Source organism: Alexandromys fortis, unplaced genomic scaffold (genome assembly GCF_014885135.2).
Source record: "Alexandromys fortis isolate MF-2015 unplaced genomic scaffold, M_Fortis_MF-2015_v1.1 scaffold_6, whole genome shotgun sequence".
Taxonomy (NCBI): Eukaryota; Metazoa; Chordata; class Mammalia; order Rodentia; family Cricetidae; genus Alexandromys; species Alexandromys fortis.
This window is the reverse complement of record NW_026067902.1, coordinates 19,600,943-19,616,969: the sequence shown is the minus strand read 5'-3', so window position 1 is coordinate 19,616,969 and position 16,027 is coordinate 19,600,943. Positions and strand designations below refer to the sequence as shown.

At 45.6% G+C, this 16,027-nt stretch overlaps 1 protein-coding gene and 1 non-coding gene across 2 annotated transcripts in view; both read right to left on the bottom strand.

The window, feature by feature from the left end:
* Ppp1r14d (protein phosphatase 1 regulatory inhibitor subunit 14D) overlaps window positions 1-16,027 on the bottom strand; it is a 295,305-nt gene that overhangs the window by 53,472 nt on the left and 225,806 nt on the right. The gene's annotated exons all lie outside the window — the stretch shown is intronic.
* Window positions 15,909-16,012, bottom strand: LOC126496856 (U6 spliceosomal RNA). Its single transcript, XR_007590462.1, has one exon. It is a non-coding gene; the product is annotated as a U6 spliceosomal RNA (small nuclear RNA).

Genomic DNA, 16,027 nt, shown 5'->3' with positions numbered 1-16,027 from the left:
ACTACAGAATCCATAATGCAGCATGTTCAAATTAAACACATCACATTAAATCGTTTTTAAATAAAAAAAGCTTTTATACATACGTTGGTATGTGTATTAAGCATCAGTATAGTAATTTTACTAATAAAGTATTCTTTTAACTTACTGGGAGTGAGCCTGAGATTGTAGCCCAGAGTGCCTGCCTAGCATGGGTAAAGCCCTAGGTCTGATTCTTCAGTACCACCGGCCTAGTGGTGCAGTCCTCTAATCCCAGCACCCTGGAGGCAGAGGAAGAAGGATCAGAAGTTCAAGGGCATCTTCTGTTCTGGAGGGACACCAGCCCAGGCTACAATGAGATCCTGTCTGAAATAAACAAATAACCTGGCATGATTGGTTGCTGCCCCATGGCTTTATTCCCAGCAGTGGGGAGGCAGACACAGAAGCAGAAGGATCTCTGTGTGTTTGAGGCCAGCTTGGTATACATAGTTAAGTTCTAGACAGTCATGACTACATAGTGAAACCCTGTCTCAAAACAAACAGACAAAAATATAATACTCATATATTATAGGGAATGGTGATGTAATCTGGGTAAAGAGTGCTTGCCTAGCATATATGTGGCCCTCTGTTTAATGTCTAGCACATTTTAAAAAATACACAGGGCTGGAGAGATGGCTCAGTGGTCAATGAACTTCTTCTGCTTCTTTGTTTTTGTTTTGTTTTTCAAGACAGGGTTTTTCTGTAACTTTGGAGCCTGTCCTGGAACTCACTCTGTAGACCAAGCGGGCCTCAAACTCACAGAAATCCACCTGCCTCTGCCTCCTGAGTGCTGCGATTAAAGGTGTATGCCACCACTGCCTGTTGGTCAATGGACAACAGCCATTCAAAACAGAAGTTGTGAAGCTTCACATTGGATTTTATATTTTCACTATCAAATATATTTTTGAATACTTTTTAAAGGTATAACATGTATAGGTGCCTTGTCTGCATGCATGTCTGTCTAATGCCACATGCACACAGCGCCCATGGAAGCCGCGGAGGACGCCAGATGCCCTGGAACTGGAGTACAGATGGTTGCTAGCAGCCATAAAGGTGCTCAGAACCAAACTCACATCCTTCACAAGTGCAACAAGTGCTCTTAGCTGCTTGGGCATTTCTTTAGCACCCCCTATGTGCATCTGAGCATTTGTAAAGTTCCCAAAATAACTACTGTTATTTTTTTTAAATAAAGAATTTATTTTTTATTTTTAGTGTGTGTCTGTACACGGATATGTGCACATGAGTACAGTCCCTGAGGAGACCAAAAGAGGACCTAAGAGTCCCTGAAGCTGGGCTTACACACATTATGAAGCTGCCTAAGCGGGTGCTGGGAACTGAACTCGGGTCCTCTAAAAGGGCAGCATGCACCTTTAACTACTGAGCCATCTCTCCAGCCCAGTCTAATGTTATCATTAGCATGAAAGCACACTATAATTACCTGCTTGCAGCTGCTGTTCCTGGGCCACCTACAGTCCTCGCCCTGAAAGGAACTCACAGACTCTGACAAGACTTCCCAGGTAAGGTCACCCAGAGAGCAAGTGAGAGAGTAGCCTGATACTAATTTAGTCTCTACGGAAGTCATAGCAAGTGACATTAGGCCCAGTACCTTCCTCTGCTTCCCTAGGCAGTCTTTCATCTCAGTCTGCACAAAGATCACTGAGACGCTTTCACACAAGCAGGCAGACATTCATGAGTTTGGGGAAGGGACAAGACTGCAAAGCAGATAGGAGGTGATACTAAAGAGACACCCAGTATACTAGTTCAGAATTCCACAAATCTAGCCTGATGTGGTGGCATTCATCTGTTACCCCAGCACTCGGGAGGCTGAGGCAGCAGGACTGCCATAAAACAAGAACAGTAGTTTACATGATGGGTGCCAGGACATCCAAGACTACCCAAGACCCTATCACAAAATACAAACAAACAAAAATCTTGATGTGGAAATGGCTAAAAAATTGCTGACTTGACCGTGCTTGGAAAACTGTAGGTGTCCCAGTAGCCACTTTTATATCCCAATATCTACCTCCTCATTCCCTTTATCTACACGTCTAAAGATGTTAATGATCCTAATTTGTTGCCTCACCCCCCCCCCAAATCCTCAGATGCATCCCCATAGGTTTATTTATGGGGTTACTGAAAGGTGTCGTAAGTGTCCTCATTCCCTTACATCACCCGAGAAAGTCCAAAAGCCGTTCATTTTGTCCTAGAAAGGGAGGGGACTTTAAACTCAGTCTTCCCTGTTCTTCAGCTCATAAGCTGACTCCTACAGAATCAATCACTTCACCACTCTTAGTACTAGTATTTATCTCCGAAAGCCCTTCTGGTAATAGCTGTCTGCGATTCAGGAATCCTAAGGATGCTGCATAGGTGTCCAGGACAAAGCTACTCAATACGCGGGTAGACACACCCACTCTCCTCTCTCTCCCTTTGGAATACTCTTTTCTTTAACCTGGGTTTTAATAATAACTTTATTGGGCTGGTTATACAGCTGAGTTAGTACAGTGGAATCACACATGAGATCCTGGGTTTCATTCCCAGCATGATATGAATCTGGAGTGAAGTGCACTCCTGTAATCCTGGTGCTTAAAAGTAGTGACAGCAGGGCTGGTGGCGCACACCTTTAATCCCAGCACTTGGGAATCAAAGGCAGGCGGATCTCTGTGAGTTTAAGGCCAGCCTGGTCTACTTATTGAGTCCCAGGTCAGCCAGGGCTACGTAGTGTGACTCTATCTCAAAAATAATAAAAGATGTAGTGTTAGGAGCATCAGAAGCTCAAGGTCTCCTTGGCGACACAACAGGTTCAAGGTCAGTTGGGATATATGAGGACCTGTCTCAAAGGGGAAACTAAAGCTTTATTAAAGGTTTAGATTTAAGGGCAGTACTTTTCAATCCTTTCTGAAGACATACAAATACCACACGGGTGGACAAACGTGGGACATGTCTGCTGGGCTTGAGGAAATGTCCTGCCCTGGTCTGAGGCTGGCCGTTCTTCAATGGTCTCGTGGGTGGAGACACTTTCTGACCAAGGTCCCTCTGTCTAAGCTGGTTTAGGTACAGTCTTGTCAGCAAGAGGGGGAGGGAGGAGACAACCTGGGAGCTGGTGAGTCACCTATTTCTCAGCTAAGGACTTGCAATTCTGGCTGCTACTTCTGGGAAAGCCCTCTTCTAGGTGCCGGGGTTGCCCGGGTTGCAACTTCTTCCTGCCCGCCTGCCATGTCTGCCCCAACTTCCAGACATATCTGCTAGGGTTACAACTTGGCACCAACATTATGTGCTGGGTAAATGGTCTGCTCTAGGATGGGGGCAGGAAACAGACACGAGGAGCCTGGAGCATTGTGGAGAGCAAGAGCTAAACAAACAAATACGGCAGGAAAAATGGAAGCAGTTCATAGAGAGAAAAGTCAAGTGGAAGAGTTTGCGATGGTCCAAACTGAACTATACGAACAAGGTAAAGCAATAACAACCTCTCATAAGACAGATATTTATAAATCTATACCCACAAATGCTTTATATATAAATAAGATGAGGATAAGAATTTCACATAGCTGGGCAGTGGTGGTGCACACCTTCAATCCCAGCACTCAGGAGGCTGAGGCAGCTTGTGAGGTTGAGGCCAGAATGCTTCCAGAATGTTCAGTATAGTTGCATGGGACTCTAGACCTGTAAAACTGCTTCTGTTTGTCCTGACTGACAACAACCAGAAGAACTGAAGTGAGGTGTGTGTTTGTGCGTATGTGTGTGTGTGTATCTTCCTGTTTTGTCACTGAATATACTGAAGTCCAAAAGATGAGCTGTAGAATTAGGAGACATCAAAGAAACTGACAGTCTGTCCCTAACCAACAAGCCACAGTCCATACTAACGTGTAGAATATTGTCAAGCATTTTTGTTTGTTCCTTATCCTATTTAAATATATTTATTTCTTTAGATTTATTTATTTTATGTAGACCCAAGCTCTGTTCCCAACATCCACATGGCGGCTCACGAGTCTCCCCACAACTCCAGCTCCAGGGGATCGGCACCTTTCTCTGACCTCTGAGGTACCAGGCACACATATAGTGCACCTCTGTAGAGCATGCAAAACATTATATGCATAAAATAATAATAAAAACAACAGGAAAGGCCAGTGGTGGTGCTGGTGCTTGCCTTTAGTCCCAGAGGTAGAGGAAAGCTGATCTCTGTGAGTTCAAGGAGAGCCTGGTCCACAAAGTGAGTTCCAGGACAGTCAGTGCTGTTACACAGAAAAAGCCTGTCTAGAAAAACAGAAGAAACAAAAACAAAACAAAACAAAAAGGTCAAAAATAAAGACAAGAGTAAACCAAAAGAAACTCGTACTGCACTCAAGGCTGCTGTCAAGAGTGAGTGCAGAGAGGCCTGGCAGTGGTGTTGTACACCTTTGATCCCAGCACTCGGGAGGCAGAGGCAGGCGGATCTCTGTGAGTTCGAGACCATCCTGGTCTACAAGAGCAAGTTCCAGGACAGGCTCCAAAGCCACAGAGAAACCCTGTCTTGAAAAACAAAAACAAAACAAAAAAACCAACAACAACAAAAAAGAGTGAGCCCAGAGATCAGGAAATTTTTAAATAAAGAGAAGATGAAAGAAAAAAAATCTTATGGGCTGTTGAAATGGTTCAGCAGGTAAAGATGCCAGCTACCAAACCTGAATATCAATACCTGAGTTCAATCCCTGGGACCCACATGGTGGAAGTAGAAAACTGATTCCCGCAAGCTGTCCTCCTCTGATCTCCAAATGCCTGCTGCCAAAAGGCCCAAGCACTCACACACTAATAAATAAGTACATCTAATGAAAATAAAAAATTAAATTAAAAAGAAAAAAGGAATATATATATATCACTTATTTGCCAGACTTTAACGATGATAATGACAGTAATACAATAATCATTCAACTCTGACACACTTTCTAAATTTTCCAAGTTAATTGGATCGAGAGAGCGTTTGGAGGTTATATTCAGTGGTCTTGGTTGAATTGCCTCGTGGCATCACTGGCTAGCCCTCTAGCTGCCAAGGTCCCCCACATCCTCCGTTTTATCCTTTGGCGCTCAGCTCTGGGCTTCTGTCATGTCCTTGCCCTTCCAGTTTTTCACTCAGCCAACCCCAAGTGAGAATATCTGCCCCCAATCTCTAAGTGTCCTCAGACCCTGACCAATACTGCTGAGTGTTTGCTAAGAGCTGTCACTAAAAAACAATCATCCAGAGCCAGGCGTGGTGGCACACACTTTTAATCCCAGCTTGGGAGGCACAGGTAGGAGGAGCTCGGTGAGTTCGAGTTCAGCCTGGTCTACAGAGTGAGCTACACAGAGAGGCTGTCTCAAAAAGAGCAACACACACACACACACATACACACACACACACACACACACACAACAAACCAAAAAAAAATCAACAACAAAACAGCAGCAACCCGAAACCATCCTTCCTGACAGCTCTGGAAGATGGTGGAGGAGCAGGTTTTAGTTCCCTAGCAACAAGGCCAGTCTGCGGAGGCCCAGTGGTCATGTGCTGAGCAGCATCGACATTTCCAGAACTTTCTACAGAAGTAACTGGACAGAAACCCTGGCTAGGGTCCCTACCATTCCTCAGCCAAGCCGCATCTTTCCGTGGCCTGTGCGAGGCCAGCGGCCACACTGGACCAGGCAAGGCCAGGCTGCCCTGGAATGTTCCATGGGGTCCCTCCCTCCCCTGACAAGAAAAACAAACAAAACAACAAAAACCCTGGTAGTGGTCCCTGCCGCCCTCAGGTTATGCGGCTGAAGCCTGTCAAAAAGCGGCTCACCTCGGGCGTCGAGCTCATGGCACCACCGGAAGCGTCTGAACCAGGTGATGACCACAACGGGAAGGAAAGCGGAAGGAAGAGACAGTGAACCGGAAGGAGCCGTCGCCCTCTCGAGGAGAACTCGGGCGAGAAAACCCGTTGGTTCACGGAGGTCCTCAAGACCAGTGGTGCGAGCCCAATAAAGACTGTATTGCGTAAAAAACAGCCTCATCCAAAAGGACTCCCTTTAATTTTTGTTGTTGCTTTGTTTCTCGAGCAGGGTTTCTCTGTGTTACAGTCCTAGCTGTCCTGGGAACTCGCGCTGTAGACCAGGCTGGCCTCGAACTCACAGAGATCCGCCTGCTTCTGCCTCCCTACTGTTGAGCTTGAAGGCGTGCACCATCACCACCAGTGAACTCCCTTTGACTGAGGTCCCCATTATTCTTATTTCTAGCGATTGATAAAGCTATTTCTCAATTTAATGAGTAGGCTACACATTGCAGCCCAGAACTGTCTGGAGCTTTCTATGTAACCCAGGTCAACGGCGAATTTATCTCCCTGCTTCAGCCCCCTGAGTGCTGGGCACAGACGTGGGTGGAGCCACCACCGGCCTCTCAGCCCTTTCTTTCCAAGTGTCTTGGCTTCCCTCCCTTCAGGATTCTGTATCACAATACCTCCTACCTACCTTCTGGGCTTGCTTTGTCCCTCTCTAGTGCACCCAAGGTTCTTAAGATAACAGATCTGTCTGTCACTCTCCCACTCAAAAGCCTGCAGCAGAGAGCGAGAGTAAATGCTGGTCTCAGCTTGACATCACACACCCTCAGCATGGGATAATAAACTGACTGAGAGGGAGTGTTTATGTATTTATTTATATTTATTTATTGGGTTTTTTGTTTTGTTTTTGATACAGGGTTTCTTTGTGTAGCCCTGGCTGTCCTGAAAGTCACTCTGTAGACCAGGCTGGCCTCAAAGTTAGAGATCTGCCCCTCCCGAGTGCTGGGATTAAACGCATGCACTACTACGGCCCTTGGAGGAGAGGAATTTTAAAAACTGGGAATTGTTGTGTATTCCTATAATCCCAGAAATGGGAATGTGGAGGCAGGAGATCAGGAGTTCAAGTCTAGCTTCAGTCACTTATGTAGTTCAAGGCCAATCTTGGTTACCTGGTGAGTTCCAGGCCATTGTAAATTCCTGTCTCAAAACAAAACTAAAGAAAAGAAGAAAAAAATGAGAAAGGAAGAAATGGAAGGAAAGAAAGAAAGAAGAAGAAGAAGAAGAAGAAGAAGAAGAAGAAGAAGAAGAAGAAGAAGAAGAAGAAGAAGGAGGAGGAGGAGGAAGGAGAGGGGCTGGAGAGACAGTTCAGTGGTTAAGAAAATTGACCGCTCTTCCAGAGGACCTGGGTTCAATTCCCAGCACCCACATGGCAGCCCACGACTGTCTGTAACCCCAATCCAGGGGATCTGACACCTCACACAGACATACATGTAGGCAAAACACCAATATAAAATAAAATAAAAACAAATTATTTAGAAAGAGAAAGAAAGAGGCAGGGACAGTGCGGTGAGTTGGTGGTTAAGAGAGGTCTCCTAGGAGAAAGCTAGACTTCAGTTCTGGGCACCCATGTGTGCAATGAAAAGCATCAGCTCGGGACCCTCAAGACCACTTCTTAGCACAAAGGAAATTTATTTTCCTCACAGGGACAGAGAGCAGGGATAAGGGACTAAGACAGGAGATAGAGAAAGAGGGAGAAGGGGAAAGGAACAACAAAAAAGGGAGGCAGGAGTATTTGTTACCGAGGGACAAAGGACTGCCTCTGGATAGAGAGAGACAGACGTGGCACAGAGGAAAATGGCAGTTTATATAGGTAAAACAGAAAAGCCTGTGTTAGGATGAGGTGTTTAATTTTAATTGGGCATGCTAGTTAGGTGAGCCAAAGGGGCTTTTGATTGCTGGATTTCAATATTTTTATAGCTGGACCTTGGTAGTCAGCCTCGGGAAGAGGGATTGGCCAAATAAAGGGATAGACCTTGCAGGCTAGCTCTAGGAATGTAATCTAATGGTTTTTATCAAGGCAGAAGAGATGGGGAAAGAGGGCAAAGCCACATGCTCATGTGGGCTAGCGTCCCTTCAACACGTATGTTCACAGCTCCAGGGAATCAGCCCTCTTCTGGCCTCTACTAGCATTGGACATGCTTGTGGTGTATATACGTCTGTGCAGGTAAACACTCACACACATAAATAATACAGAATCTTTAGAAAGAAAAGAAAGGTGGGGTGGGGTGCTGTGAAGTGGGTCAGCAGGTAAAGGCACTTGCCACAGAGACTGATAACGAACTTCGGACCCTGGAACTCACATCAAGGTGGGAGGAGAAAACTAACTGGACAAAAGTGTCCTCTGACATCTACATTACATGTATTGTGGTACACCTGTGCCTGCACCCACACACACATGTATTGTGGTACACCCATGCCTGCACCCACACACACATGTATTGTGGTACACCCGTGCCTGCACCCACACACACATGTATTGTGGTACAGCTGTACTGGCACCCACACACACAACATGTCCACAACCACAATAATAAAAATTTTAAACTAAAAAATTAAAAATTGAAAGGCAGAAAGATGGAAAATAAGAGAAAGGTGTGTGGCAGGGGGAGGTTCAATGAGATGGCTCAGAGGGTGAGGGTACTCGCTCCCAAGTCTGAAAACCTGTGTTTGGTCCTCAGAACACACAGTAGAGGGAGAGAATTGATTCCCACAAATTGTCCTTTGATCTCCATACATCTATGTGCCTACACATATACACACAAAAATAAAAATGCAACTTAAAATGTACCAAGTCTAGTGGTGCACACCTTTAATCTCAGCACTGCGGGCACAGAAGCAGGTGGATCTCTGTGAGCTCCAGGGCACTCGGTCTAAATGAAAAAGAGCTGGAATCAGCAAGTCCGAGGCCAGCCTGGTCTATATGAGACCTCAGAAAACTAAAATAATTCACTGGGCAGTGGTGGTGTGTGCCTTTAATCCCAGCACTCGGGAGGCAGTGTTCCAGGACAGTCAAAGCTACACAGAGAAACCCTGTCTCAAAAAACCAAAAATCAATCAATCAATCAATCAATAAATAAATATTAAAAAATGAAACAAATGTGGAGCGTTTTAAACTACATGGGTGGACCACATCTTTTTTGTTCGTTTTTAGTTTGGGTTTTGGTTTTTTGAGACAGTGTTTCTCTGTGTAACAGTCCTAGCTGTCCTGGTACTATTTCTGTAGACCAGGCTGGCCTCAAACTCACAGAGATCTGCTTGCTTCTGCCTCCTGAGTGCTGGGGTTAAAGGCAGGCGCCACCACTGCCCGGCCACACCTTTATCGAGGGCTGTAATTGCAGGCGTGTGTCACTATAGCTGTCTCTGAACATTTTACTTTTAAAATAATTACACACATACTGCACAGTGGCACACGCCCTTAATCACAACGCTCAGAAGACGGAAGCAAGTAGATCACCGTTTGACGACAGCCTGGTCTACATACTGAGTTCCAGGAAAGACAAACCTACAGAATAGACCTTGTCTCCAAAATTTTACGTTTTGTATGTGAGGGTATATGTATATGTGTATGTCCATGGGTGGGGGAGGGGTATACCTGTGCCATGGTGCACATATGAAGGTCAGAGGAAACTGAAAAGAGGGGGTTAGTTCCTTCTACCATGTGGGGCCTGGGGATTAGACTCAGGGTGTCAAATTTGGTGGCAAACACCATCACCTACTGAGTTATCTCATCTGTCCAGTTTTTTAAAAAATGAGTTATTTTATTTTATGTGTATGAGTGTTTAGTTTGCTTGGATGTGTGTGCACCACCTGTGTTCCTGGTTCTACAGACACAGAAAAGAGCATTGGGTCTCCTAAAACTGGAGTTACAGATGGTTATGAACCACCACGTTGCCTCTGGGACTTAAACCCTTGTCCTGTGCAAGAGCAACAAGTGAGCCATCTGAGCCATCTCTACAGCCCCTCACTTAAAAAAAATGTTTTTTGTTGTTTTCCTTATTTATTTAGACTTATTCTTTATATATATGTGTGTGTATATATAATTTATTTAATTTTATTCTATGTGCATTGGTGTGAAGCTTTCAGATCCCCTGGAACAGGAATTACAGACAGTTGTGAGCTGCCATGTGGGTGCTGGGAATTGAACCTGGGTCCTCTGGAGGAGCAGCCAGTGCTCTTAACCACTGAGCCATCAATCCAGCCCTAGACTTATTCTTACTTATGTGTCTGTGTGGGTCCCCCTGAAGCTGGAGTTAGAGGCAGTCGTGAGCCACTCCGCATGGGTGTTGAGAACCAAACGTGGATCTTCTGCAAGAGCAGAATGCACCCTTACCCACTGAGCTGTCTCTCCAGTTTCTGAATGTTTTGCTTTTGCAGATAAAGCAATGGTCTGAAATTGTTCTACATCAGAACACAGAGGAAACGCACCATGTCCACAAGGCTGGGTTTTGTCCTTACTGCTGAATGGCAGGATTATGAGCAGTTCTCTGAACGTACCGCCTCTCTACTGGTTTAGAGGTCACTCCATGTTTCCTGGGAGCCCACATCATGACGCTATTAACCTGCAAGCCACTTGAGAGCGGGGACACTCTGGAGCGCTTCCTTCGCAGACCAGCTGCATCCCACAGGGTAGGAGTTTACTATCTATGATGCAATGCAGGAATGGTGATGGCTTGCCAGGTGGTGATAAGACCAGCAGACAGTCACGGCTTTTATACCACAGGCATTTGGCCAAACAGTCAAGCCGCGCACGACACAGCCAAATCTGTCATTGCTTCTTCCTTCACAACTGGCTCCGCTGGCCTAACGCCTTCTCTGGAACCATGGCCAGTTATCACTGGAATCTGGTCAAATCTCTGGGGTTTACACTAAAACATGTGTTCTCATTTGATGGCAATGGTGAGGAAGAAGCTGAGAAATGTGTGTGTGTTGTACATGGATGCACGTGGGTGTATGCAGACATGCACACAGGTGTGTGTGCACCTGTGTGGGGGCCTGAGGTCAACCTTGAGTATCTTCTATTACTGTTAACCTTGTTTCTTTGAAACAAAGACTCTCACTAACCCTGGAGCTCACTGATTCGTCTAGGATGCCTGGGCAGTGAGCTGCAGGGATTTGCGTGTCTATCCCGTCAGTAGCCCTGGAGTTACAGATGCATGCTGCAGGGTCCATGCATGCTGCAGGGTCTAGGCATGCCACAGGGTCCAGCTTTTGCATATTTTACCAACTGAGTGGTATTTCCAGCCTGAAAATCAGCAACTGTATAAAAAGAGGTCCATGACCTAGTTTGCTTTCTATTGCTATGGTAAACACCACGGTCAGATGCAGTTGGAGGAGGAAAGGATTTATCTGGCTTATTTTTCCATGTCACAGTTCATCACCATGGGAATCCATGGCAGAAACTCAACACAGGAACCTGGAGGAAAGATCTGAACAGGGACCATGGAGGAGCACTGATATAGGATTTCCCCTCTGTGAGCTATGAATACATTTTATTACCATTGGTTAATAAAGAAGCGGTTTCAGGGCTGGAGAGATGGCTCAGTGGTTAAGAGCATTGCCTGCTCTTCCAAAGGTCCTGAGTTCAATTCCCAGCAGCCACATGGTGGCTCACAACCATCTGTAATGAGGTCTGGTGCCCTCTTCTGGCCTTCAGGCATACACAGAGACAGAACATTGTATACATAATAAATAAATAAATAAATATTAGAAAAAAAATAAATAAAGAAGCGGTTTCGGCCTATAGCAGGGCAGAATATAGCCAGACTGGAAGAAATACAGAGAGAAAGTGGGTGGAGTCAGAGAGATGCCATGAAGTTGCCAAAGGAGAAAGATGCCAGAATGCCAGAACCGTACCAGCAAGCCAGAGCCTCGTGGTGATACACAGATTAAAAGAAATGAATTAATTAAAGATGTAAGAGTTAGTTAATAAAAAGCCTGAGCTAGCCAGGTGGTGGTGGCGCACGCCTTTAATCCCAGCACTCGGGAGGCAGGGGCAGGACGATCTCTGGGAGTTTGAGGCCAGCCTGGTCTACAAGAGCTAGTTCCGGGACAGGCACCAAAGCTACAGAGAAACCCTGTCTTGAAAAACCAAAAAAAAAAAAAAAAGGAAGCCTGAGCTAATAGGCCAAACAGTACCATAATTAATACAGTTTTTGTGTGGTTGTTCGGGTCTGGGTGTCCGGGAACGAAAGAGCAGTCTCTGGTCACGGAGCACTGCGTATTGGCTCATCCCCATGACTGGTCCAGTTTGCTTTTTTTTTCTTTTTTTTTCAGACAAGATCTCACTATGTACCTCTGACTGGCCTGGAACTTGCTATGTAGACCAGGCTGGCCTCTAACTCACAGAGACCCACCTGCCTTTGCCTCCCAAGTGTTGGGAATAAAGGCATGTGTAGACAGATTTTTCTTTGTGCCTCTAGCTCACACACACACACACACACACACACACACACACACACACAAACCATGGAGGGCTGGAGAGATGGCTCAGTGGTTAAAGCATTGCCTGCTCTTCCAAAGGTCCTGAGTTCAATTCCCAGCAACCACATGGTGGCTCACTACCATCTGTAATGAGGTCTGGTGCCCTCTTCTGGCCTGCAGACATACACACAGACAGAATACTGCATACATAATAAATAAATAAATATTAAAAAAACAACATGGAGACTTATTATTAATTATGAAAGCTTGACCTTAGCTTAGGCTTGTTTCTAACTAGCTCTTATAACATATTAACCCATTTCTATTCATCTATGTGTTGACGCATAGCTCATGGCTTTTACCTCTCCTCCCGCACGTCCTGCTTCCTCTGTATCCAGCTATTGACTCTCCCTTCTTCTTCCCAGAGCTCTCTCTGTCTGGAAGTCCCACCTATACCTCCATCCTATCTATGGCCATTTAGATTTTTATTAAACCAGTAACAGTGACATATCTTTTCAAAGTTTAATCAAAAATATTTCATAATAGGCATACAGCATTATGCCTGGTTCTATAGACCAGTCTAGTGAGAGCAATTCCTCAGCTGAGGTTCCCTCTTCCCACCTAAACTTCATCAGTCTGACTGAACCTTGAGTGGTGGTGAATGAGGAAGATGAAGGCTTGGGAACGGTCTGAAGAGTCAGCAGAAATTGAAATAAGGACAGGTGACCTCAGAGCAAGACTCTACCCAGAGAAGCTTCCAGCTTGTGAAAAGGAAAAGCTCATGGAATTTTCTGCTTCTAAAAAGCAACAGCAAACTAAGGCCTCTGGAAATGGGATCCAGAACCAGCGGCAGAATACGGCAGTGTTGCTCACGTGGCTCTGGCTTTAGAATCACGAGGGATAAAGGAGAAAGGGGTTGTGGAATATCCCTCCACAGTCAGGGAGAGCTGTGGAGGCCAAGTAGGTAGCAGGGTTACATATGTATTAGCCCTGAGAGGTCAGTTCAGGAAGCTGTGAAAAGGAGGCCTGGATTGTATTAGAGGCTCCAAGATGTTGGGCACACAGGAGCTGCAAGAGGCCTGCTAGGGAGTAGAGTCAGCCCAAGAGACAGAACTATGCTGTAGGTAGCAGGGCCAGAAGGGTGGAGCCATCTAAGCCTTTTGACAGTGGACATGGAACTACAGAATCTGGAGCTTGCCCTGATGGGTTTCAGTCTTGCTTTGGTCTAGTATCCTTCATTTGCCCTGCTTCCTCCCTTTTTTGAACGATGATGCCTATTCTCTGCCGTTGTATGTTCAAAGTATCTGTAAGAGGATATTGAGAGAGTATCCCCTTAACTAGGCATGGTTCATACCTATAACCACAACACTCTGAGGGAGAAGCTAGAAGATCAGGAGTTCAAGGTCAACCCTCACTACAAACCCAGTTCAAGGACAGCCCAATTCAACCTCTCCCTCCACCAGTGCCTTCTCCCTAAAGTGAGCTTTAGGGTGAGCTCACTTACTGGGAGCATTTCGAATGGGGTTCACACATATGCCATATGCTCTATGAGAGTGGACGCTTACGGTAACATTCTCTTGGTCAGGGCTGGCTTTCTTGGATGAAGGCTCAGCCTCATAATGAACGAGCAGGTTTGTCAGGTAAAGTAACTTTCAGAGTTTTGTCTTCTGTTGATCCTTGGGCCTAAAGCCGGTAAGGAGGGGAGCAGGGGAAGGCACTTGATACAAGCCGGATGACCTGAGGTGGATCCCTGGAATCTACATGGTGGAAGGAGAGAACCGGTCCCCATGAGCTGTCCTCCACGACTTCGAGCACACTGTGGCACATGCCCTGATCTACCCCCCTCCCATGCACACAAAATGAATAAATGACACTAATTTTTTAAAATGTATTTAAGTTTAATGTGCAGGAATATTTTGCCCAGATGAATGTATGTTCACAAGGCATCAGATCCTCTGGAACTAGAGTTACAGATGCTTATGAACCACCATATGGGTGCTGGGCTCAGGGCCCAGTTTCTCTGAAACAGCAACAAGTGCTCTTAACATCTTGGCCATCTCACTAGTCTCCTAATTTAAATTAAAAACAGCCGGGGGCTGGAGAGATGGCTCAGAGGTTAAGCGCACTGACTGTTCTTCCAGAGGTTCTGAGTTTAATTCCCAGAAACCACATGGTGGCTCACAACCATCTGTAATAAGATCTGGTGCCCTCTTCTGGCCTGCAGGGACACATGCAAGCAGAGTGCTGAATACATAATTAATAAATAAATCTTCAAAAAAATTAAAAATGGCAACGAAAAAGTGATGATGAAGAGGGAGAAAGAAAAGTAAATTTAAGAAAAATAATAATAAGGCCTGAGGTTTGGCCTTGTGGTTCAGGCCTGCAGCGCTAGCATTTAGGAGGTCGAGAGAGGAGAATTGCTGAGTTTGAGGCTTGCTTCAGCTACAGTGTAAGACCCTGTCTCAAAACACAGCAGCAAAAACAAATAAACTGAAAATATGGCACGTGCTTATATAACAGTCCTTAGCTAAGTGGAAGCATCAGGAATTCAAGGTCATCCTCGATGGAGACCTGGTTAGTGCCAGGCCATCCTGGGCTACACAGTAAGCTCTACCTGATAAGTTCCAGGCCATCCTGGGCTACATGGCGAGTTCTAAGTCAGCCCGAGACACATGAGACTCTGTCCCAAAAAGCAAAATATACAAAATGTATATTTTTAACGTAAAAAGGAATTGCAGGGGCTGCCTGCTCTACCAAAAGTCCTGAGTTCAATTCCCAGCAATCACTTGGTGGCTCACAACCATCTGTAATGAGATCTGGTCTGCAGACATAGACACAGACAGAATATTGTATACATAATAAATACATATTTTAAAAAAAAGGAATTGCAGGCTACACAAAGGTAATCAGTTCATCGTTTTGTTATCTTTTCTCCCCTGCTTGCTAATTAACAGTCCGACATTCGGTCCTTCTTTGCTACTGTCAGTTTCGTGTTTTCAGTGCTGGGCTTCACACAGGTGAGGCCTCTACCCTTTCAGGCACGTCCAAGGGAACTTTTTGTTTGTTTGTTTGTTTTTGAGACGGTGTCTCGCGTGTAGCCCAGGCTGGCCTTGAACTCACAGAGCTCTGCCTGCCTCTGCTTTATGTTTAAACTGAACCTGGAGCTCACTCTGCCTGATGGCCTGGACAGCAAGCGCTGGAGAGCCACCCGTCTGGTCTCAGGGTGCTGAGATTTCAGATCGCGCAGAGCCTGCAGTGTCACTCACTCTGCCTCAGCCTCCTGAGTGCTGGGGGTCAGGGGCTTCACCATCCCTGACTTGCTTTAACGTGGCTGCTGTGGGAACCTGATCTCTGCTTCTTACCCTTCCTCAGCAAGCACGTCACCCTCTGGACTACCTTGGCAGCCCTCCCTGTGTTTAAATAAGGTTTCTTGTAGCCCAGGCTGACCTCTACTTTGTTATGTAGTCAAGGATGAACAGAGCTTCTGCTCTCTTTTTAAAATTCTCCTTTCTTGCTGGGCGGTGGTGGTGCACACCTTGAATTCCAGCACTCGGGAGTCAGAGGCAGGTGGATCTCTGTGAGTTCGAGGCCACTACAGAGGGAGTTCCAGGACAGCCAGAATTGTTACACAGAGAAAGCCTTTCTTTTTAAAATGCGGAATGTTTCAGGAACTTTCAAATCATTCTTGCACAGGGGCCATGTTAATCTTCTCTGTATTATTTCAATCTATTAGTATTTTATTTATTTAGTATTTATTTCAGTCTTTT